The sequence below is a fragment of the Anomaloglossus baeobatrachus genome, chromosome 10 (assembly GCF_048569485.1).
Source record: "Anomaloglossus baeobatrachus isolate aAnoBae1 chromosome 10, aAnoBae1.hap1, whole genome shotgun sequence".
NCBI lineage: Eukaryota > Metazoa > Chordata > Amphibia > Anura > Aromobatidae > Anomaloglossus > Anomaloglossus baeobatrachus.
This window is the reverse complement of record NC_134362.1, coordinates 73,287,239-73,311,322: the sequence shown is the minus strand read 5'-3', so window position 1 is coordinate 73,311,322 and position 24,084 is coordinate 73,287,239. Positions and strand designations below refer to the sequence as shown.

Sequence of the window (24,084 nt, the reverse complement as noted above, 5' to 3'; positions counted from 1 at the left end):
CCCTAGCCTTGGCAGCCTTGCGTTTTGAGGATGGCATGTTGTTGCTTCCACAGAGGGATCTGGGAGATGCAGCCAGAAGCGACCTCACAGTGCAAGAAATACAATATCTCTATATCCTACACAGTACACCGATACACCGTGAGGCACTAGAGGGACCAGCACAGAAAAATCGCTTACCGCCCGCTTAAAAAGCGGGTGTGTGGTCGCCAGATAGCCCCTAGTCCAGGTCTCCCAGAGCCTTGCGTCCTTCCTCCAGCCAGACTGCATGTAATGGCTGCCGGAGTCCTGAGAGAGAAGGGGGGCGGGCCCTGGGCGTTCCTGGCTAAGAGCGGGAAGCCTGCTTCCCTCTGTGCCTAGTGTGAGGGCTGGAGCATGTAAATCAGGCTCCAGCCCTCGTCGCTGCTAGCGAACAGCGTCTCTCCCCTACCCTGAATGACAGGGTGGGGGCGGGAACGAATCGGAGCTGCCGGCGTCCTAGGCCCAAAAAGCCGGGGACTCAATTTATAACCGCCGCCGCCGTAAAAGCGCGGACGGCGGATCCCCGGCGCACCACAAGTCACAGCAGCGCCGCCCGGTCCAGAGGGGGTCGGCGCTGCGTTCCCATACACAAAAAATCCCCCAGTAATCTGTAGGGACACTAACTCCAACGTTGCGGTCCCCGGCGCACTACAACACCCAGCCAGCCCGGAGTGTGTCTGTGCCTGCCGGGGACACAGAGTACCTGTATGATGCAGGGCCTGTCCCTGATCGTACTCCTGCTCCGTCTCCATCAGGTTCTAATGGGTCTGTGGATGGAGCCCGGCGTCAGAGCTGAGAGGCCGGCAGGATCCCACTTCCACAGAGCCCTACCAGGGGATGTGGAAGGAAAACAGCATGTCAGGCTCCAGCCCTGTACCAGCAATAGGTACCTCAACCTTACAACACCATCCAGGGGTGAGAAGGGAGCATGCTGGGGACACTATATGTGTCCTCTTTTCTTCCATCCGAAATAGTCAGCAGCTACTGCTGACTAAAATCTGTGGAGCTATGCATGGAATGTCTGACCTCCTTCGCACACAAAGCTAAAACTGGAGAACCCGTGATACCACGGGGGGGAGGTATAGCCAGAGGGGGAGGGGCCTTGCACTTTTAATGTAGTGCTTTGTGTGGCCTCCAGAGGGCAGTAGCTATACCCCAATCGTCTGGGTCTCCCAATAGAGCGCTGAAGAAATAGGGATTTCTTCTGCTGTGAAGCTGACCCCTCCACTGGAGGAGTTGAGGGAGAAATACCCAACCTTCCATTGATGGACGCTATAAGATTATTCACTATAGCGTCACCATCCGGTGTATCCGGATTGAGAGCGGTCTCAGGATCAGAGTCCTGAACAGCTACGTCTACATCATCATACAGAGAGTACTGTGATGAAGTCGAGGGCCGTTCTTAGGGAGCTCGCTTAGGCCGTCTGGGACTGTCGTCCGTGTCAGAGCCTGCACCCTGGGATGCATGGGACCCTCCTGGAGCCATGATTTGTTTCGAAATCAGGGTGGCCAGGGGCATTAAATCAACATTGCCCAAGGTCTGTCTGGACTGCAAAGTCTGTAAGATGTTAGTCATAGTCACAGACAATATATCAGCGGAAACTGCAACTCCGTCCCTGTCCCTGGACAGGGATCACAGGTGGTTCTTTTGGCCACCTGTAGCAGAGACCCCGTTGAGTAATTGCACACACTGGGGGTCCTGGAACAGTATCGCATGCAGTACAAGCAGCATAGAAAGCCTGTGCCTTGGCACCCATGCTGTTTTTTTTTTGTTTTTTTTTCGCTGTTGCTGTCTAGCCATCTAGGAGCATTAGCCAAGAATAGCGACCGTACAGTGCAATGTATGGCATACAAGCATGAAGTACCATAAGCACATGCAGTACAAGGAGCATAGAAAGCCTGTGCCTTGGCACCTTTGCTTTTCTGCTGCCGTTGTCTAGTTATTCAGGAGCATTAGCCAAGAAAAGCGACATACAGTGAATGTGTAGCATACAAGCATGAAAATAACCACTGCAGCACATGCAATCCAAGCAGCATTGAAAGCTTGTGCCTTAGCACCATTGCTGTTTGCTGCCGCTGTCTAGCCATCTAGGCGGGTAGACAGCCAAGAATAGCCATTACAGTGCAATGTAAAGCATACAAGCATAAAGGACACATGACACTGCAGCACATGCAAGACAAGCAGCATATAGAGTCTGTGCTTTAGCACCCCTGATCTTTTGCTGCTGTTTCTAGGTCTGCATCCTGAATAGCGACCGTACAAAAGTACAACAGGACACTTCGGCATTAGTGGGTCAGCACTTTAGTTGCCGCTTACCGCCCGCACAAAAGCGGGTGTGTGGCGCCGGAATCCTGTGCTGGCAGCTCAGCGCTTGTCTCCGTTTTCCCGCTCTGCGTGCCGGAATGGCTGCCGGCGTCCAGAGGAGAGGGGCGGGCCGAGGGCGTGCCCGAGACAAGAGCGGGAACCCGGCGCCCACTGTGTCTAGTGAAGGGGGCTGGAGAATGCAAATAAGGCTCCAGCCCTCGGCGCTGCTATAGAACAGCGTCTCTCCCTTTCCCTGAGTGACAGGGTGGGGGCGGGAACGAAGCGGCGCTAGGCCGCAAAAGCCGGGGACTAAAGTTAGAAGCGCCGCCGCCGTAAAAGCGCGGTCGGCGCGTCCCCGGCGCACTACAAGTCGCAGCTGCGCCGCCGCTCCAGGGGCGGTCGGCGCGGCGGTCCCCACACGTAAAGTCCCCCAGTAATCTGCATGGACTATAAGCCCAGCGCACAGCGCTACAGTCCCCGGCGCACTAGCACACCCAGCAAGCCTGGAGTGTGCGTGGCCTGCCATACGGGGACACAGAGTACCTGAAAGTTGCAGGGCCTTGTCCCTGAACGGCACTCCCGCTCCACATCCAGCAGGTTCTATGGGTCTGTGGATGGAGCCCGGCCTCAGGGCTTGGTGGCCGGAAAGATCCCACTTCCTCAGAGCCCCTCAGGGGGATGGGGAAGGAAAACAGCATGTGGGCTCCAGCCTCCGTACCAGCTATAGGTACCTCAACCTTCAAACCGCAAGTGGGGTGAGAAGGGAGCATGCTGGGGGCCCTAGTATGGGCCCTCTTTTCTTCCATCCGATATAGTCAGCAGCTACTGCTGACTAAACAGTGGAGCTTATGCATGGATGTGTGCCTCCTTCGCACAAAGCAGAAAACTGGTGAGCCAGTGATCCCACTGGGGGTGTATAGCCAGAAGGGGAGGGGCCTTACACTTTTTAGTGTAATTGCTTTGTGTGGCCTCCGGAGGGCAGTGCTATACACCCAATCGTCTGGGTCTCCCAATGGAGCGCCGAAGAAAAGGAATTTACGGTAAGTAAACAAAATTCCCTTCTTCTTTGTCGCTCCATTGGGAGACCCAGACAATTGGGACGTCCAAAAGCAGTCCCTGGGTGAGTAAAAGAATACGTCGGTAATAGAGCCGTAACACGGCCCCTTCCTACAGGTGGGCAACCGCCGCCTGAAGGACTCGCCTACCTAGGCTGGCATCTGCCGAAGCGTAGGTATGCACCTGATAGTGTTTCGTGAAAGTGTGCAGACTCGACCAGGTAGCCGCCTGACACACCTGCTGAGCCGTAGCCTGGTGCCGCAATGCCCAGGACGCGCCCACGGCTCTGGTAGAATGGGCTTTCAGCCCTGACGGAACTGGAAGCCCAGAAGAACGGTAGGCTTCAAGAATTGGTTCCTTGATCCACCGAGCCAAGGTTGACTTGGAAGCCTGCGACCCTTTACGCTGGCCAGCGACAAGGACAAAGAGCGCATCCGAGCGGCGCAGGGGCGCCGTACGGGAAATGTAGAGTCTGAGTGCTCACAAGATCTAACAAGTGCAAATCCTTTTCACATTGGTGAACTGGATGAGGGCAAAAAGAAGGTAAGGAGATATCCTGATTGAGATGAAAAGGGGATACCACCTTAGGGAGAAATTCCGGAACCGGACGCAGAACCACCTTGTCCTGGTGAAACACCAGGAAGGGGGCCTTGCATGACAGTGCAGCTAGCTCAGACACTCTCCGAAGTGACGTGACTGCCACTAGGAAGACCACCTTTTGCGAGAGACGTGATAGAGAAATATCTCTCATTGGCTCGAAAGGTGGTTTCTGAAGAGCAGTTAGCACCCTGTTCAGATCCCAGGGTTCTAGCGGACGCTTGTAAGGAGGGACTATGTGGCAAACCCCCTGCAGGAACGTGCGTACCTGCGGGAGCCTGGCTAGACGCTTTTGAAAAAACACAGAGCGCCGAGACTTGTCCCTTAAGAGAGCCGAGAGACAAACCCTTTTCCATTCCTGATTGAAGGAATGACAGAAAAGTGGGCAAGGCAAATGGCCAGGGAGTAAAACCCTGATCAGAGCACCAGGATAAGAAGATCCTCCACGTCCTGTGGTAGATCTTGGCTGAAGATGGTTTCCTGGCCTGTCTCATAGTGGCAATGACCTCTTGAGATAACCCTGAAGCCGCTAGGATCCAGGACTCAATGGCCACACAGTCAGGTTGAGGGCCGCAGAATTCAGATGGAAAAATGGCCCTTGAGACAGCAAGTCTGGTCGGTCTGGTAGTGCCCACGGTTGTCCCACCGTGAGATGCCACAGATCCGGGTACCACGACCTCCTCGGCCAGTCTGGAGCGACGAGGATGGCGCGGCGGCAGTCGGACCTGATCTTGCGTAACACTCTGGGCAGCATTACCAGAGGAGGAAATACATAAGGCAGTCGAAACTGCGACCAATCCTGAACTAATGCGTCCGCCGCCAGAGCTCTGTGATCTTGAGACCGTGCCATGAATGCCGGGACTTTGTTGTTATGCCGAGACGCCATGAGATCGACGTCCGGCGTTCCCCAGCGGCAACAGATCTCTTGAAACACGTCCGGGTGAAGAGACCATTCCCCTGCGTCCATGCCCTGGCGACTGAGAAAGTCTGCTTCCCAGTTTTCTACGCCCGGGATGTGAACTGCGGAGATGGTGGAGGCTGTGGCTTCCACCCACAGCAGAATCCGCCGAACTTCCTGGAAGGCTTGCCGACTGCGTGTGCCGCCTTGGTGGTTGATGTATGCCACCGCCGTGGCGTTGTCCGACTGAATTCGGATCTGCCTGCCTTCCAGCCACGGCTGGAACGCCTTTAGGGCTAGATACACTGCCCTTATCTCCAGAACATTGATCTGAAGAGAGGACTCTGGCTGAGTCCAGGTACCCTGGGCCCTGTGGTGGAGAAAGACCGCTCCCCACCCTGACAGACTCGCGTCCGTCGTGACCACAGCCCAGGATGGGGGCAGGAATGATTTCCCCTTCGACAGAGAAGTGGGAAGAAGCCACCACTGAAGGGAGGCCTTGGCTGCCCGAGAGAGGGAGACGTTCCTGTCGAGGGACGTCGACTTCCTGTCCCATTTGCGGAGAATGTCCCATTGAAGTGGACGCAGATGAAACTGCGCAAAAGGAACTGCCTCCATTGCTGCCACCATCTTCCCTAGGAAGTGCATGAGGCGCCTCAAGGGGTGCGACTGGGCTCGAAGGAGAGATTGCACCCCTGTTTGTAGTGAACGCTGTTTGTCCAGTGGAAGCTTCACTATCGCTGAGAGAGTATGAAACTCCATGCCGAGATATGTCAGTGATTGGGCCGGTGACAATTTTGACTTTGGGAAATTGATGATCCACCCGAATCTCTGGAGAGTCTCCAGAGCAATGTTCAGGCTGTGTTGGCATGCCACCTGAGAAGGGGCCTTGACCAGCAGATCGTCTAAGTAAGGGATCACCGAGTGTCCCTGAGAGTGTAGGACTGCTACCACTGTTGCCATGACCTTGGTGAAGACCCGTGGGGCTGTCGCCAGGCCGAAAGGCAGTGCCACGAACTGAAGGTGTTCGTCCCCGATGGCGAAACGCAGGAAGCGCTGATGCTCTGGTGCAATCGGCACGTGGAGATAAGCATCTTTGATGTCGATTGATGCTAGGAAGTCTCCTTGGGACATTGAGGAGATGACGGAGCGGAGAGATTCCATCCGGAACCGCCTGGTTTTCACGTGTCTGTTGAGCAGTTTTAGGTCCAGAACGGGACGGAAAGATCCGTCCTTTTTTGGCACCACAAACAAGTTGGAGTAAAAACCGTGACCCCATTGCTGAAGGGGAACAGGGATCACCACTCCTTCTGCCTTCAGAGTGCTCACCGCCTGAAGAAGAGCATCGGCTCGCTCGGGGGGCGGAGATGTTCTGAAGAAACGAGTCGGGGGACGAGAGCTGAACTCTATCCTGTAACCGTGAGACAATGTCTCTCACCCATCGGTCTTGGACATGTGGCAACCAGGCGTCGCAAAAGCGGGAGAGCCTGCCACCGACCGAGGATGCGGTTTGGGGAGGCCGAAAGTCATGAGGAGGCCGCTTTAGGAGCGGTTCCTCCGGTGGTCTTCTTAGGATGTGACTTAGACCGCCATGAATCGGAGTTCCTCTGACCCTTCTGTGGCCTGTTGGACGAGGAGAATTGAGATCTGGCTGAGGGCCGAAAGGACCGAAACCTCGATTGTACCTTCCTTTGTGGAGGTCTGTTTGGTTTGGACTGGGGTAAGGACGAGTCCTTTCCCTTGGATTGTTTAATGATTTCATCCAATCGCTCGCCAAACAGGCGGTCGCCAGAAAATGGCAACCCGGTTAAGAACTTTTTGGAAGCAGCATCTGCCTTCCATTCACGTAGCCACATGGCCCTGCGGACTGCCACCGAATTGGCGGATGCTACCGCCGTACGGCTCGCAGAGTCCAGGACAGCATTCATAGCATAGGACGCAAACGCCGACGCCTGAGAGGTTAAGCACACTACTTGCGGAGTAGAGGCACGTGTGACTGCATTAATCTCAGACTGACAAGCTGAGATAGCTTGGAGTGCCCATACGGCTGCGAATGCCGGAGCAAAGGACGCGCCAATAGCTTCATAGATGGATTTCATCAGGAGCTCTGCCTGTCAGTGGCATCCTTGAGTGATGCACCATCTGCCACTGCAACTATGGATCTAGCCGCCAGTCTAGAGACTGGAGGATCCACCTTGGGACACTGAGCCCAACCCTTGACTACGTCAGGGGGGAAGGGATAACGAGTGTCATTAAGGCGCTTAGTAAAGCGCTTATCTGGAAAGGCTCGGTGTTTCTGGACTGTATCTCTGAAGTCGGAGTGATCAAGAAACCCACTCCGTGGACGTTTGGGGAACCTAAAATGGAATTTCTCCTGTTGAGAAGCTGACTCCTCAATCGGAGGAGCTGGAGGAGAAAGATCCAACACCTGATTGATGGACGCTATAAGGTCGTTTACTATGGCGTCCTTCAGGTGTATCAAGGTTGAGAGCGGTGTCAGGATCAGAGCCCTGATCTGCCACCTCCGCTTCATCCTCCAGAGAGTCCTCATGCTGAGACCCTGAGCAGTGTGATGAAGTCGAGGGAATTTCCCAGCGAGCCCGCTTAGTCGGTCTGGGACTGCGGTCCGTGTCAGAGTCCTCACCGTGGGACCTATGAGTCGCCCCAGGAGCACTTTGCTGCTCCAACCGAGGGGGGCCTGGGGTCAATGATTCAACTGTGCCCGGGGCCAGTGTTACCGGTCTGGACTGCAAAGCTTCTAGTATTTTAGCAGACCATTTATCCATAGACTCAGACAGTTTGTCAGCAAATACTGCAAACTCTGTCCCTGTCACCTGGACAGTGGCAGCAGGTGGTTCCACCTGGGCCGGGGGTCCCACCAGTGGCAGAGGCTCCGGCTGAGTGAGTGTCACAGGGGCCGAACATTGCACACAATGAGGATAGGTGGAACCTGCAGGTAGCATAGCCGCACATGAGGTACAGGTTGCAAAGTAAGCCTGTGCCTTGGCACCCTTGCTTTTTGTGGACGACATGCTGTTGTCTCCCCTTAGAGCAATCAGTGAGGGTATATAGCCAAAAGCAAATAGTGCAGCCGTATAGAGTAAATGTATACAAAATAAGTATATAAATATACACTTCGGCACCAAAGGGGGCCAGCACCTAGTAACAGGTGCGGCTTACCGACCGCCTGCAGCGGTTGTGTGACCACCAGATTCCCTGCCCGGGCCTCCCAGAGCTGTGGAGCTCGGTGTTGTCTCCCCTCTGAAATTCTCCAGCGTCTGAAGTGCTGACAGGAATGGCTGCCAGTGTTCTGAGAGGAGGTGGGCGTGCCTCAGAAGAAGGGAATTTTGTTACTTACCGTAAATTCCTTTTCTTCTAGCTCTTATTGGGAGACCCAGACGATTGGGGTATAGCTACTGCCCTCCGGAGGCCACACAAAGCACTACACCAAAAGTGCAAGGCCCCTCCCCTTCTGGCTATACCCCCCCGTGGTATCACGGGTACTCCAGTTTTAGTGCCAAAGCAAGAAGGAGGAAGCCAACAACTGGTTTAAACAAATTAACTCCGAGTAACATCGGAGAACTGAAAAACCGTTCAACATGAACAACATGTGTACCCGCAAACAGCAAAAACAATCCCGAAGGACAACAGGGCGGGTGCTGGGTCTCCCAATAAGAGCTAGAAGAAAAGGAATTTACGGTAAGTAACAAAATTCCCTTCTTCTTCAGCGCTCTATTGGGAGACCCAGACGATTGGGACGTCCAAAAGCTGTCCCTGGGTGGGTAAAGAAATACCTCATGTTAGAGCTGCAAAAACAGCCCCCCCCCCTACGGGGATGTCACTGCCGCCTGCAGGACTCTTCTACCTAAGCTGGCATCCGCCGAAGCATAGGTATGCACCTGATAATGCTTGGTGAAAGTGTGCAGACTCGACCAGGTAGCTGCCTGACACACCTGTTGAGCCGAAGCCTGGTGCCGTAATGCCCAGGACGCACCCACGGCTCTGGTTGAGTGGGCTTTTAGCCCTGAAGGAACCGGAAGCCCAGCAGAACGGTAGGCCTCTATAATTGGTTCTTTGATCCATCGAGCCAAGGTGGCTTTAGAAGCCTGCAACCCCTTGCGCGGACCGGCGACAAGGACAAAAAGTGCATCGGAACGGCGCATGGGCGCCGTGCGGGAAATGTAGATCCTGAGTGCTCTCACCAGATCTAGCAAACGCAAGTCCTTTTCATACCGGTGAACCGGATGAGGATAAAAGGAAGGCAAGGATATATCCTGATTAAGATGAAACGAGGATACGACCTTAGGGAGAAACTCCGGAATGGGGCGCAGCACTACCTTGTCCTGGTGGAACACCAAGAAGGGAGCCTTGGATGACAGAGCTGCCAGCTCAGACACTCGCCGAAGCGATGTGATCGCAACAAGAAACGCCACTTTCTGTGACAGGCGAGAAAAAGAAACTTCTTTGAGAGGCTCAAAAGGCGGCTTCTGGAGAGCCACTAGTACTCTGTTCAGATCCCATGGATCCAACGGCCGCTTGTACGGGGGCACAATATGACAGACCCCCTGCAGGAACGTGCGCACCTTGGGAAGACGTGCTAGACGCTTCTGAAAAAACACGGATAGTGCCGAGACTTGCCCTTTAAGGGAGCTGAGCGACAAGCCCTTTTCCAACCCTGATTGCAGGAAAGACAGAAAAGTGGGCAATGCAAATGGCCAGGGAGACACTCCCTGAGCAGAGCACCAGGTTAAGAAAATCTTCCACGTTCTGTGGTAGATCTTAGCAGAAGTTGACTTCCTAGCTTGTCTCATTGTGGCTACCACTCCCTGGGATAAGCCTGTTGACGATAGGATCCAGGACTCAATGGCCACACAGTCAGGTTCAGGGCCGCCGGGACCTTGTTGTGCCGAGACGCCATTAGGTCGACGTCCGGCACCCCCCAGCGGCGACAGATTTCTTGAAACACGTCCGGGTGAAGGGACCATTCCCCTGCGTCCATATCCTGGCGACTGAGGAAGTCTGCTTCCCAGTTTTCTACGCCTGGGATGTGAACCGCGGAGATGGTGGATGCTGTGTCCTCCACCCAATTCAGAATGCGCCGGACTTCCTGAAAGGCTTGCCGGCTGCGCGTCCCTCCTTGGTGGTTGATGTATGCCACCGCTGTGGAGTTGTCCGACTGGATTCGGATCTGCTTTCCTTCCAGCCACTGTTGAAAGGCTAGTAGGGCAAGATACACTGCCCTGATTTCCAGAACATTGATCTGAAGGGTGGACTCTTGCGGAGTCCACGTCCCCTGAGCCCTGTGGTGTAGAAACACTGCTCCCCACCCCGACAGACTCGCATCTGTCGTGACCACTGCCCAGGATGGGGGCAGGAAGGATCTTCCCTGAGACAATGAGGTGGGAAGGAGCCACCATTGTAGAGAGTCCTTGGCCGTCTGGGAAAGAGAGACTTTCCTGTCTAGGGAAGTCGTCTTCCCGTCCCATTGGCGGAGAATGTCCCATTGAAGTGGACGCAGATGAAACTGCGCAAAGGGAACTGCTTCCATGGCTGCCACCATCTTCCCTAGGAAGTGCATGAGGTGCCGTAAGGGGTGCGACTGGCCCTGAAGGAGAGATTGCACCCCTGTCTGTAGGGACCGCTGCTTGTTTAGCGGAAGCTTCACTCTCGCTGCTCGAGTATGGAACTCCATGCCAAGATACGTTAGTGACTGTGTCGGTGACAGATTTGACTTTGGAAAGTTGATGATCCATCCAAAAGTCTGGAGAGTCTCCAGCGTAGCCTGTAGACTGAGTTGGCATGCCTCTTGAGAGGGTGCCTTGACAAGTAGATCGTCTAGGTAAGGGATCACCGAGTGTCCCTGAGAGTGCAAGACTGCTACCACCGCCGCCATGACCTTGGTGAAGACCCGGGGGGCTGTCGCCAGACCGAATGGCAGAGCTGCGAACTGAAGATGGTCGTCTCCTATCACAAAACGTAGAAAACGTTGATGTTCTGTAGCAATTGGCACGTGGAGATAAGCATCTTTGATGTCTATTGAGGCAAGGAAGTCTCCTTGAGACATTGAGGCAATGACAGAACGGAGGGTTTCCATCCGGAACCGTCTGGCGTGCACATGTTTGTTGAGCAGTTTTAGGTCCAGAACAGGACGGAACGAGCCGTCCTTTTTTGGCACCACAAAGAGATTGGAGTAAAACCCTCTCCCTTGTTCCTGAGACGGTACAGGAACCACTACTCCTTCCGCTCTTAGGGAGTCCACCGCCTGCCGCAGGACATCTACACGGTCTGGATGTGGGGAGGTTCTGAAGAACCGAGCTGGAGGACGAGAACTGAACTCGATTCTGTACCCGCGCGACAAAATGTCTGTCACCCACCGGTCTTTGACCTGTGACATCCAAGTGTCGTAAAAGCGGGAGAGCCTGCCCCCGACCGGAGATGCGGAGGGAGGGGACTGGAAGTCATGAGGTAGCCGCTTTGGAAGCGGTTCCTCCATTTGCTTTCTTGGGGCGTGCGTGAGCCCGCCAGGAATCTGAGTTTCTTTGCGTCCTCTGAGTCCCTTTGGACGAGGAGAATTGTGTTTTGCCCGAACCTCGAAAGGACTGAAACTTCTGCTGCCACTTTCTCTGCTGAGGTTTGCTTGATCTGGGCTGGGGTAAAGAGGAGTCTTTACCCTTGGACTGTTTAATGATGTCAGCCAATGGCTCGCCAAACAGTCTATCTCTAGATAAAGGCAAGCTGGTTAAACATTTTTTGGAACCAGCATCTGCTTTCCAGTCCTTTAACCACAATGCCCTGCGCAAAACTACCGAATTGGCAGACGCCATTGAGGTGCGGCTGGTAGATTCTAGGACCGCATTGATAGCGTAAGAGGCAAACGCAGACATCTGCGAGGTAAGGGACGCCACTTGCGGCACCGCTGGATGTATGATAGCATCCACTTTTGCTAAACCAGCTGAAATAGCTTGGAGTGCCCATACGGCTGCGAATGCTGGAGCAAACGACGCGCCGATAGCTTCATAGACAGATTTTAACCAAAGCTCCATCTGTCTGTCATTGGCATCCTTAAGTGAAGCGCCATCCTCCACTGCAACTATGGATCTAGCTGCAAGCTTGGAAATCGGGGGGTCCACCTTTGGACACTGGGTCCAGCGCTTGACCACATCAGGGGGGAAAGGATAACGTGTATCTTTAGAACGTTTAGAGAAACGCTTTTCTGGATGAGCGTCGTGTTTCTGGATCGATTCTCTGAAGTCAGAGTGATCCAACAGAGCACTTAATTTACGCTTGGGATAGAGGAAACGAAACTTCTCCTGCTCTGCCGCTGCCTCTTCTGCTGAAGGGGCTGGGGGAGAAATATCTAACAGCCTATTGATGGCTGAGATAAGATCGTTTACCATGGCGTCCCCATCCGGGGTATCCAGATTGAGAGGGGTTCCAGGATTAGACTCCTGATCACTCTCTTCAGACACATCACAGGGAGACTGATTGCGCTGAGACCCTGAGCAGTGTGATGACGTTGAGGGTCTTTCCCAGCGAGCCCGCTTGGGGTGGCTGGGGCAATCATCTGAGTCATTATACTCATCCTGAGAAGCCGGGGACCCCCTTGCAGTCTGGATTAAATCCAACTGCGGAGGATTAGAGGACATAAACCTCGCCGTGTCCATAGACTGAGCCCCAGGCATGGATTGCAAAGTTTCCAGGATTTTTGCCATAGTCACAGACATATTAACCGCAAAAACTGCAAAGTCTGTCCCTGACACCGGGGCAGGACTTACAGGCGTCTCAGCCTGGGTCACTATCTCTCCTGACTCCGGCTGGCGAAGCAGCACCGAATCTGAGCATTGCACACAATGGGGGTCCTTGGAGCCTGCTGGTAGAGCAGCCCCACATGCAGCACACGCAGTGCACACAGCCCTAGCCTTGGCAGCTTTGCGTCTTGTGGATGACATGTTGCTGCCTCCTCAGAGCGATCTGGGGTATTCAGCCAGGAAGCGACCTCACAGTGCAAGAAATCAATAAATATCTATGTCCAGTGACACAGTACACTAATACACAGTAAGGCACTAGAGGGGCCAGCTGAAAAGCCGCTTACCGCCCGCTTAAGAGCGGGTGTGTGGTTCCCAAAGCCCCTCAGTCTAGGTCTCCCAGAGCCTTGCGTCCTTCCTCCAGCCAGACATGCATGTAATGGCTGCCGGCGTCCTGAGAGAGGAAGGGGGGCGGGCCCTGGGCGTTCCTGACCAAGAGCGGGAAGCCTGCTTCCCTCTGTGCCTAGTGAGAGGGCTGGAGCATGTAAATCAGGCTCCAGCCCTCCTCGCTGCCGTGAAACAGCGTCTCTCCCCTACCCTGATTGACAGGGTGGGGGCGGGAACGATCGGAGCTGCCGGCGTCCTAGGCCCAAAAGCCGGGGACTAGAGTTATAAACGCCCCCGCCGTAAAAGCGCGGTCGGCGTATCCCCGGCGCACCACAAGTCACAGCAGCGCCGCCCGGTCCAGTGAGGGTCGGCGCTGCGTTCCCAGAACACAAAGTCCCCCAGATAACTGTAGGAACACCAGCTCAGTGTACGGTCCCCGGCGCACAACAACGCCCAGCCAGCCCGGAGTGCGTCTGTGCCTGCCGGGGACACAGAGTACCTGTATGATGCAGGGCCCGGTCCCTGATGGTACTCCTGCTCGGCATCCACCAGGTGCTATGGGTCTGTGGATGGAGCCCGGCGTCAGAGCTTTGAGGCCGGCAGGATCCCACTTCCACAGAGCCCCCAAGGGGATGTGGAAGGAAAACAGCATGTGAGGCTCCAGCCCTGTACCAGCAATAGGTACCTCAACCTTACAACACCATCCAGGGGTGAGAAGGGAGCATGCTGGGGGCCCTATATGGGCCCTCTTTTCTTCCATCCGAACTAGTCAGCAGCTACTGCTGACTAAAATCTGTGGAGCTATGCATGGAATGTCTGACCTCCTTCGCACACAAAGCTAAAACTGGAGTACCCGTGATACCACGGGGGGGTATAGCCAGAAGGGGAGGGGCCTTGCACTTTTGGTGTAGTGCTTTGTGTGGCCTCCGGAGGGCAGTAGCTATACCCCAATCGTCTGGGTCTCCCAATAGAGCGCTGAAGAAAGTGCGGGAATCTGGTGCCCCACGGTGCTCAGTGAGGGGGGAGGAGGATACAAAGTATGCTCCAGCCCTCAGCGCTGACGTCCAGTGCAGCGTCCCGCCCTTACCCCTGACTGGCAGGCCCGGGGGGCGGGAGTATGCGGTACTAGGCCGCAAAAGCCGGGGACTATAGTTATAAGCGCGGCCGGCAAACAAGCGCGGTCAGCGCGGTAGTCCCGGCGCACTAACACACCCAGCAGCTGCTGCAGCGTTCATAACACAGGCGCTCTATGCGCCGTCCCCAAGGGGACACAGAGTACCTCAGAGTAGCAGGGCCCTGTCCCTGATGATACCCGGCTCCTGTCCAGCAGATTCCCCCAGGGGCTGTGGAGGGAGCACGGTCCCAGTGCCTTGTGACCGGTTAGGATCCCACTTCACCCAGAGCCCCTAAGGGATGGGGAAGGAAAACAGCATGTGGCTCCTGCCTATGTACCCGCAATGGGTACCTCAACCTTAACAGCACCGCCGACCAGAGTGGGGTGAGAAGGGAGCATGCTGGGGGCCCTGTTATGGGCCCTCTTTTCTTCCATCCGATATAGTCAGCAGCTGCTGCTGACTAAATTGTGGAGCTTGCGTGCATGTGTGCCTCCTTCGCACAAAGCATAAGAAGGGAATTTTGTTTACTTACCGTAAATTCCTTTTCTTCTAGCTCCAATTGGGAGACCCAGACAATTGGGTGTATAGCTACTGCCTCCGGAGGCCACACAAAGTATTACACTTAAAAGTGTAAGGCCCCTCCCCTTCTGGCTATACACCCCCGTGGGATCACGGGCTCCTCAGTTTTAGTGCAAAAGCAAGAAGGAGGAAAGCCAATAACTGTTTTAAATACAAATTCAACCCGAGAAACAGCCTCGGAGAACTGAACTGTTCAACATGAACAACATGTGCACCCGAAAAAAAAAAAACAAACTTCCTTAAGAAAACAGGGCGGGTGCTGGGTCTCCCAATTGGAGCTAGAAGAAAAGGAATTTACGGTAAGTAAACAAAATTCCCTTCTTTGTCGCTCCTAATTGGGAGACCCAGACAATTGGGACGTCCAAAAGCAGTCCCTGGGTGGGTAAAAGAATACCTCGTGATAGGGCCGTCAAACAGCCCTTTCCTACAGGTGAGCAACCGCCGCCTGAAGGACTTGTCTATCTAGGCCGGCATCCGCCGAAGCGTAGGTATGCACCTGATAATGCTTGGTAAAAGTGTGCAGACTCGACCAGGTAGCCGCCTGGCACACCTGCTGAGCCGTAGCCTGGTGCCGTAATGCCCAGGACGCACCCACGGCTCTGGTAGAATGGACCTTCAGCCCTGATGGAATCGGAAGCCCAGCCGAACGGTAGGTGTGAAGAATTGGTTCCTTGATCCACCGCGCAAGGGTGGATTTGGAAGCTTGCGACCCTTTACGCTGACCAGCGACAAGGACAAAGAGTGCATCCGAGCGGCGCAGAGACGCCGTGCGGGAAATGTAGATCCTGAGTGCTCTCACCAGATCCAATAAATGCAAACCCTTTTCAAATTGGTGAACTGGATGCGGACACAAAGACGGTAAAGTGATATCTTGATTGAGATGAAAGGAAGATACCACCTTGGGAAGAAATTCTGGAATTGGACGCAGAACTACCTTGTCCTGGTGAAACACCAGGAATGGAGATCTGCATGATAACGCCGCCAGCTCGGACACTCTCCGAAGAGACGTGACCGCCACTAGAAAGGCCACTTTCTGTGAAAGACGAGAAAGGGAAACCTCCTTCATAGGCTCGAAAGGCGGCTTCTGGAGAGCAATTAGAACCTTGTTCAGGTCCCAGGGCTCCAACGGCCGCTTGTAAGGGGGGACGATATGACAAACCCCTTGCAGGAACGTGCGTACCTGAGGAAGTCGCGCCAGGCGTTTCTGAAAAAATACGGATAGAGCGGAGACTTGACCTTTAAGGGAGCCAAGCGACAAACCTTTTTCCAACCCAGACTGCAGGAAGGAAAGAAAAGTAGGCAATGCAAAAGGCCAGGGAGAAACTCCCTGAGCCGAGCACCAAGATAGGAATATCCTCCACGTCCTGTGGTAGATCTTGGCGGAGGATGGCTTCCTAGCCTGTCTCATGGTGGCAACCACTTCATGAGATAAACCTGAGGCCGCTAGGATCCAGGACTCAATGGCCACACAGTCAGGTTCAGGGCCGCAGAATTCAGATGGAAAAACGGCCCTTGAGACAGCAAGTCTGGACGGTCTGGTAGTGCCCACGGATGGCCTACCGTGAGGTGCCACAGATCCGGGTACCACGACCTCCTTGGCCAGTCTGGAGCGACGAGAATGGCGCGGCGGCAGTCGGACCTGATTTTGCGGAGCACTCTGGGCAACAATGCCAGAGGTGGGAACACATACGGTAGCCGGAACTGCGACCAATCTTGAACTAAGGCGTCTGCCGCCAGAGCTCGGTGATCGTGAGACCGTGCCATGAAAACCGGGACTTTGTTGTTGTGCCGTGACGCCATCAGGTCGACGTCCGGCATCCCCCAGCGGCGACAGATCTCCTGAAACACGTCCGGGTGAAGGGACCATTCCCCTGCGTCCATGCCCTGGCGACTGAGAAAGTCTGCTTCCCAGTTTTCTACGCCTGGGATGTGGACTGCGGATATGGTGGATGCCGTGTCTTCCACCCACGTCAGAATCCGCCGGACTTCCTGGAAGGCTTGCCGACTGCGTGTTCCCCCTTGGTGGTTGATGTATGCCACCGCTGTGGAGTTGTCCGACTGAATTCGGATCTGCTTGCCTTCCAGCCACTGTTGGAAGGCTTGTAGGGCAAGATAGACTGCTCTAATTTCCAGAACATTGATCTGAAGGGTGGACTCTTTCCGAGTCCACGTACCTTGAGCCCTGTGGTGGAGAAACACTGCTCCCCACCCTGATAGACTCGCATCTGTCGTGACCACCGCCCAGGATGGGGGTAGGAACGACTTTCCTTTTGACAATGAGGTGGGAAGAAGCCACCACCGGAGAGATTCCTTGGCTGCCTGAGAGAGGGAGACCTCCCTGTCGAGGGACGTCGACTTCCCGTCCCATTGGCGGAGAATGTCCCATTGTAATGGACGCAGATGAAACTGCGCAAAAGGAACTGCTTCCATTGCTGCTACCATCTTCCCTAGGAAGTGCATGAGGCGCCTCAAGGGGTGCGACTGGCCCTGCAGGAGAGATTGCACCCCTGTCTGTAGCGAGCACTGTTTGTCCAGTGGAAGTTTCACTATCGCTGAGAGAGTATGAAACTCCATGCCAAGATATATTAGTGATTGGGTCGGGGTTAGATTTGACTTTGAAAAGTTGATGATCCACCCGAAACTCTGGAGAGTCTTCAGTGCCACGTTCAGGCTGTGTTGGCATGCCTCTTGAGAGGGTGCCTTGATAAGTAGATCGTCTAAATACGGGATCACAGAGTGACCTTGCGAGTGCAGGACTGCTACTACTGCTGCCATGACCTTGGTGAAGACCCTTGGGGCTGTCGCCAGCCCGAAAGGTAGAGCTACGAACTGCAGGTGTTCGCTTCCTATAACGAAGCGTAGAAAACGCTGATGCTCTGGTGCAATCGGCACGTGGAGATAAGCATCCTTGATGTCTATTGATGCTAGGAAATCTCCTTGAGACATTGAGGCGATAACGGAGCGGAGAGATTCCATCCGGAACCTCCTGGTTTTTACGTGTTTGTTGAGCAGCTTTAGATCCAGGACGGGACGGAACGACCCGTCTTTCTTTGGCACCACAAACAAATTGGAGTAAAAACCGTGGCCTTGTTCCTGAAGAGGAACGGAAGTCACCACTCCTTCCGCCTTTAGAGCGGACACCGCTTGCAGCAGAGCATCGGCTCGGTCGGGCGGTGGAGAAGTTCTGAAGAAACGAGTTGGAGGACGAGAGCTGAACTCTATCCTGTACCCGTGAGACAGAATGTCTCTCACCCAACGGTCTTTGACCTGTGACAGCCAAATGTCGCCAAAGCGGGAGAGCCTGCCACCGACCGAGGATGCGGAGAGAGGAGACTGAAAGTCATGAGGAAGCCGTCTTGGTAACGGTTCTTCCGGCTGGCTTTTTTGGGCGTGATTGAGTCCGCCAAGAATCTGAGCTCCTCTGATCCTTTTGAGTCCTTTTGGACGAGTAGAATTGGGACCTGCCTGAGCCTCGAAAGGACCGAAAACCAGACTGTCCCCTCCTCTGTTGGGGTTTGTTTTGTCTGGGTTGCGGTAAGGCTGAATCCTTACCCTTGGAGTGTTTAATGATTTCATCCAAACGCTCACCAAACAATCGGTCACGAGAAAAAGGCAAACTGGTTAAGCACTTCTTGGAAGAAGAATCTGCCTTCCATTCTCTCAACCACAGGGCTCTGTGTAAAACCACGGAGTTGGCTGACGCCACCGCCGTACGGCTCGTAGAGTCTAGGACAGCATTAATCGCGTAAGACGCGAATGCAGACATTTGAGAGGTCAATGGTGCCACCTGCGGAGCAGATGTACGTGTGACCGTGTCGACCTGTGTAAGGCCAGCTGAAATAGCTTGGAGTGCCCATACGGCTGCGAATGCTGGCGCCAACGACGCTCCAATAGCTTCATAGATGGATTTTAACCAGAGCTCCATCTGTCTGTCAGTGGCATCTTTAAGTGCCGCCCCATCTTCCACTGCAACTAGAGATTTGGCTGCAAGCCTGGAGATTGGAGGGTCCACCTTGGGACACTGTGTCCAGCCCTTGACCACGTCAGGGGGAAAAGGATAGCGCGTATCTTTAAGCCGTTTGGAGAAACGCTTATCTGGATAAGCGTGGTGTTTCTGGATTGCGTCTCTAAAGTCAGAGTGGTCCAGAAAAGTGCTTAATTTACGCTTGGGATACCTGAAATGGAATTTCTCCTGCTGTGAAGCTGCCTCCTCCGCAGGAGGAGCTTGTGGAGAAATATCTAACATCTTATTGATGGACGCTATAAGATCATTCACTATGGCGTCACCATCCGGGGTATCTAGATTGAGAGCGGCCCCAGTATCAGAATCCTGATCAGTTACATCCGCCTCATCACACAGAGAGTCGTCCCGCTGGGACCCTGACCAGTGTGATGAAGTTGAGGGTCGCTCATAGCGAGCCCGCTTAGGTTGTCTGGGACTGTCGTCCGAGTCAGAGCCGTCACCCTGGGGTGCATGTGACACCCCCGGAGCTAGGAAGTGTTCCAGCTGAGGGGGACCAGGGGGCAATGTACCAACAGTGCCCATGGTCTGAGTTACTGGTCTAGACTGCAATGTTTCAAGAATTTTAGACATAGTCATAGACAATCTGTCAGCAAAAGCTGCAAACTCCGTCCCTGTCACCTGGACAGCATTCACAGGTGGTTCTCCCTGGGTCACCTCTAGCAGAGGCCCCGGCTGAGCAATTGCCACAGGGGCCGAGCACTGCACACAATGGGGGTCAGTGGAACCTGCCGGTAGAGCAGCCCCACATGCGGTACAGGCAGCACATAAAGTCCGTGCCTTGGCACTTTTGCTTTTTGCGGACGACATGCTGTTGTCTCCTTGAGAAATCTAAGGAGGGTATATAGCAGAAAATCACCAGCGACCGTACAGTGTAAAGTATTGCCAGCACAAAATACAAAGTACACTATGGCACAAGTGGGGGAGAGCCCTTGAGGGCTGCTTACCGCCCGCTGAAAAGCGGGTGTGAGGTCGTAGAATCCCTTGTCTGGGTCTCCCAGCCTCCCCTCTGCAGCTCAGCGTGCAGGCAGGAATGGCTGCCGGCGTCCTGTGAAGAGGGGCGGACCGTGGGCGTGCCACAAACAAAAGAGCGGGAAACTGCGTCCCACTGTGCCTAGTGTGAGGGCTGGAGTATGTAAAACAGACTCCAGCTCTTAGCGCTGCTGGTCTGTACAGCGTCCCGCCCTCCTCCTGACTGGCAGGTCTGGGGGCGGGAACGATACGAACTAGGCCGCAAAAGCCGGGGACTGTAGTAATCTAGCGCGGCCGTCATATATGCACGGGCAGCGCGGAAGTCCCCGGCGCACCACAAATCCCAGCCGCGACGCAGTAAACACTGACCCCAGAGGCCGGATCGGCCGATCGTACTAAGTCTCCTCACTCAGCAGAGCTGTAGTGAGTAACGGCACAAGCGCAGCAGCGCTGTTTACCCCGGCGCACTAACACACCCAGCAATGCTGCAGTGTGCGTGCGGTAAGCACGGGGACACGGAGTACCTTAATGAAGCAGGGTCCTGTCCCTGAGGAAACTCCGCTCCGTATCCAGCAGATCCTCCAGGGGCTGTGGATGGAGCACGGTCTCAGTGCCCGGAGACCGGTCAAGTCCCACTTCACCCAGAGCCCTAATGGGGATGGGGAAGGAATCAGCATGTGGGCTCCAGCCTCCGTACCCGCAATGGGTACCTCAACCTTAAACACCGCCGACCGCAAGTGGGGTGAGAAGGGAGCATGCTGGGGGCCCCCGTATGGGCCCTCTTTTCTTCCATCCGACATAGTCAGCAGCTGCTGCTGACTAAACAGTGGAGCTATGCGTGCATGTCTGACCTCCTTCGCACAAAGCATAAAACTGAGGAGCCCGTGATCCCACGGGGGGGTGTATAGCCAGAAGGGGAGGGGCCTTACACTTTTAAGTGTAATACTTTGTGTGGCCTCCGGAGGCAGTAGCTATACACCCAATTGTCTGGGTCTCCCAATTAGGAGCGACAAAGAAAAACTGAGGAGCCCGTGATGCACGGGGGGGTGTATAGGCAGAGGGGAGGGGCTTACACTTTTAAGTGTAATACTTTGTGTGGCCTCCGGAGGCAGAAGCTATACACCCAATTGTCTGGGTCTCCCAATGGAGCGACAAAGAAATGGACATGACGGCCGCTATGACCTTTGTGAAGACCCGAGACGCAGTGGCCAGCCGAAAGGGGTGGGCCCTGAATTGGAAATGACGGTGTCCTACGGCAAAGCGAAGGAACCGTTGATGAGAGACACCTATGGGAATGTGTAAATAAGCATCTTGAACGTCTATGGAAGCTAGGAATTCTCCAGGTTCCATGGCGGCTAGCACTGCTCCCAATGATTCCATTCGGAAAGTTCAAATCCGTACGAATTTGTTCAGCCGTTTGAGGTCCAAGATAGGGCGGACAGAGCCATCTTTTTTGGGAACGACAAAAAGGTTTGAATAGCAACCTTTTCCGCGCTGTTCCAGGGGCACTGGAAATGATAACATTTGCTTTCTGTAAAGAGGCTATGGCCTGAAATAAGGCCTGGCTTTGCATTTTGGACTTTGCAAGACGAGAACGCAGAAACCTGTTGGCCGGCAGGGAATGGAAATCGATCTTGTAACCTGAGGTAACTATTTCTCGAACCCAAGCATCGTGAGTGTGGTCTAGCCAGAAATCCCGAAAAAGCAGAAGCCGCCCTCCAACAGGAGTCGGATCGGGGGGGGGGGGGTAGGATACCTGGCGTCATGCTGAGGTGGCCTGTACAGAGCGAGGTCCTTTGGGTTTAGGTTGCTTGGAGTGGGAACGCCAAGAAGAGCCCCTTGAGGGACCAGATCCTCGATCTGAGCGTTGGGACGATCTTTGGGCTGATTGTTTTTGGGGGGGCAGGCCGAAAGGACTGCCTGCGCCACGGAGATTTTTTAAAATTCCTGGATACAGGCCGCTTTTGGAGGTAGAATGGTACTTTTACCACCCGTCGTCTCAGATATGAGTTTGTCCAGGGATTCTCCAAACAGACGTAGGCCATGGAAGGAGAGTGTGGACAGGGATTTCTTGGAGGCACTGTCCGCATTCCATATTTTTAGCTAAAGGACTCTGCGGGCAAAGACAGCATTGGCCGCTGATAGGGCTGACAAACTAGCTGCATCTAGGGAGCCGTGAAGAAAATAATTAGAGGCTAGAGAGAACAAATCAAGGATTTCAAAAGCCGCCGGGGGAATTTTACAAGAGCGAAGCATCCTGCGTAGGTTGTTGCTCCACACCCCCATAGCTCTCGCAACCCATGTTATGGCAAACAGGGGGCGGAGAGAGGAGCCCCAAGTCTGGAAAAGAGATTTGACCGCATCATCAACTGCGCAGTCGGACGAGTCCTTGAGAGACGCGATGTCTGAAAACAGACATGACCGTGTGTTTAGCCAGTCTGGATACTGGCGGATACACAACGGGGGGTACTGACGAGGGCTTAACCATTTCAGAGGGAAAGGGATAAGCGAATGAAGAGAAGGGTTTTTTTATTAAAACCTTCTTCTATCAGGGTGATCCCACTGTTTAGATATAATTTGCCGAAAAACCGGATCCAGAGCAAAGGATTTAGGAGGCTTCTTAGCCAGCTTGATTGCCGACTGAGAAGTCGGGTCAGGAGGCTGATCAGAGATCGACAGAGTGATTGACAGACGAAATTAGTGTGTCTTCTAAATGCCTAGACTCAGAAAGGACATCTGAATCAGAGTCAGAGTCTTGAGAATCGTGACTACTAAAGGTCACGGAACCTCGGTCAGACTGACTATCGTCCGAGTCGGATGAGGCGTAGAGGTCGCAATGGCACCTTTTGGAAACCACATTTTTACGTTCTGGGGAAGAGGGACCAGACGAAGCAGGCGGGCTCCTCTGAGGGAGCTGAGCCGGGGGAAGGCTGTGGGAGCCTGAGGACGGCTGGGATATCTGAGTGGCAAAGTCATCTAACCTTTTAGACATTAGAAGAGCCCATGCAGGCATTACGTCATCAGACGGGGGTGCTGCCTGGCTGGAGCAGAATCCAGAGACTGCACGGCATCCTGGTCCGGCAACGGGGTCTGTTGTGACACGGTAGAGGGGGCATTGCAGCCCCGGCATAGTGGATAGCTTCGGCCATTAGAAAACGAGCATCCACAGGTGGTACAGGCATAGTACAGGTCCGTAGAGGACGACTGGGAAGCTTTATCACCCTTGCGGTTACGCATGTCAGCAATAGAGTCCTACAGCCCTATAGGGGTAGTTATATGAGTGAGGAGCCACTAGCAGTATTATAAAGTGACTGCTATGCACGGCCGGTATAAAAAGGTAGCAAAATGGCATATACTGTCAAACAGCCGGCATATACCTGCAGGCAGAGCCAGTATATACCGCTAATAGCTGATATACACTGCTAGCCAGCAGGCACACACCGCTAGAGAGACAGCGATATACTGCTGAGCAGAGCGGTATACAGTGCTGCAGAAGTGCAGTGCCAAGGAGGCGATCTCACCCGATTCTGCTCCCCACGTGGAAAATGGCGTCCAGTGTTCCTGGCAGCATGGAGGAGAGAGACTGCCCCCGGAGGCCGATTGGTCTCAGGGCTGGGACTAAGTGTGACGGCCAATCGGAAAGGAGCTGCTCCCGAGTGAGGGAGCGGCTTCTAGAGCAGTGAGAGGGGGCGTTGCTAGAATGCAGGCCGAAGCCGGGGCTAAATTAATGATGCTCCCCGGGATCACGGCCTGCATTGCCCCACCAGCGCCGTTCCAGGCGGCGGTTTGGATGCAGGGGACAGATGACTCATCGTCTCCCTACCTGCTCCTGACACGTCGGTGATGGGTGCGGGGATCTCAGGGACGCATCTGCGGCTCAAGGCTGAAGCAGGTCCTCGGCTCTGCTTAGCCCTCTGGAGCTACCTTGGTGTGAGGTGCTTCCAGGGAGCCTGGAGGGGTACCGCAGACCCGACCACATGGGCGCGAGGGTAGACTGACTGCTTGTGCACGCCAGGTTTCCTCTGCCCTTACACGGGGAGAACGGGGGTGGCAAGGCACCCTGGTATTGCCCCTATCAAAAATATAATGAATAAGAAAAAGAAAACAAAATAAAAAGCAAAAAGTAAAAGCAAAATAAGCATGCCTGAGGCACATCTGGTGGAGCTCAGTCCAGACATGTCAGCCTACCTGCTGACACTAGAAAAAAAACTGAGCTAGTTCTTTGCCTAGCTAGAGTATATGCTGAGAGGGGAGGAACTAACACTTTTGCAAATCTAGTGTCACGCCTCCCTGGAGACATCATAATACCCACTGTGTGTCCCCCAATGAAAAGGCGAGAAAGGAACAATTATTTAGGTTTGGAGACATAAGAGGAAAGTGAGTGGAATAGG

General features: G+C 54.3%; 1 protein-coding gene across 2 annotated transcripts in view; it reads right to left on the bottom strand.

The window, feature by feature from the left end:
- The window catches only part of INCENP (inner centromere protein), a 193,053-nt gene that overhangs the window by 48,994 nt on the left and 119,975 nt on the right, over nt 1–24,084 (bottom strand). The gene's annotated exons all lie outside the window — the stretch shown is intronic.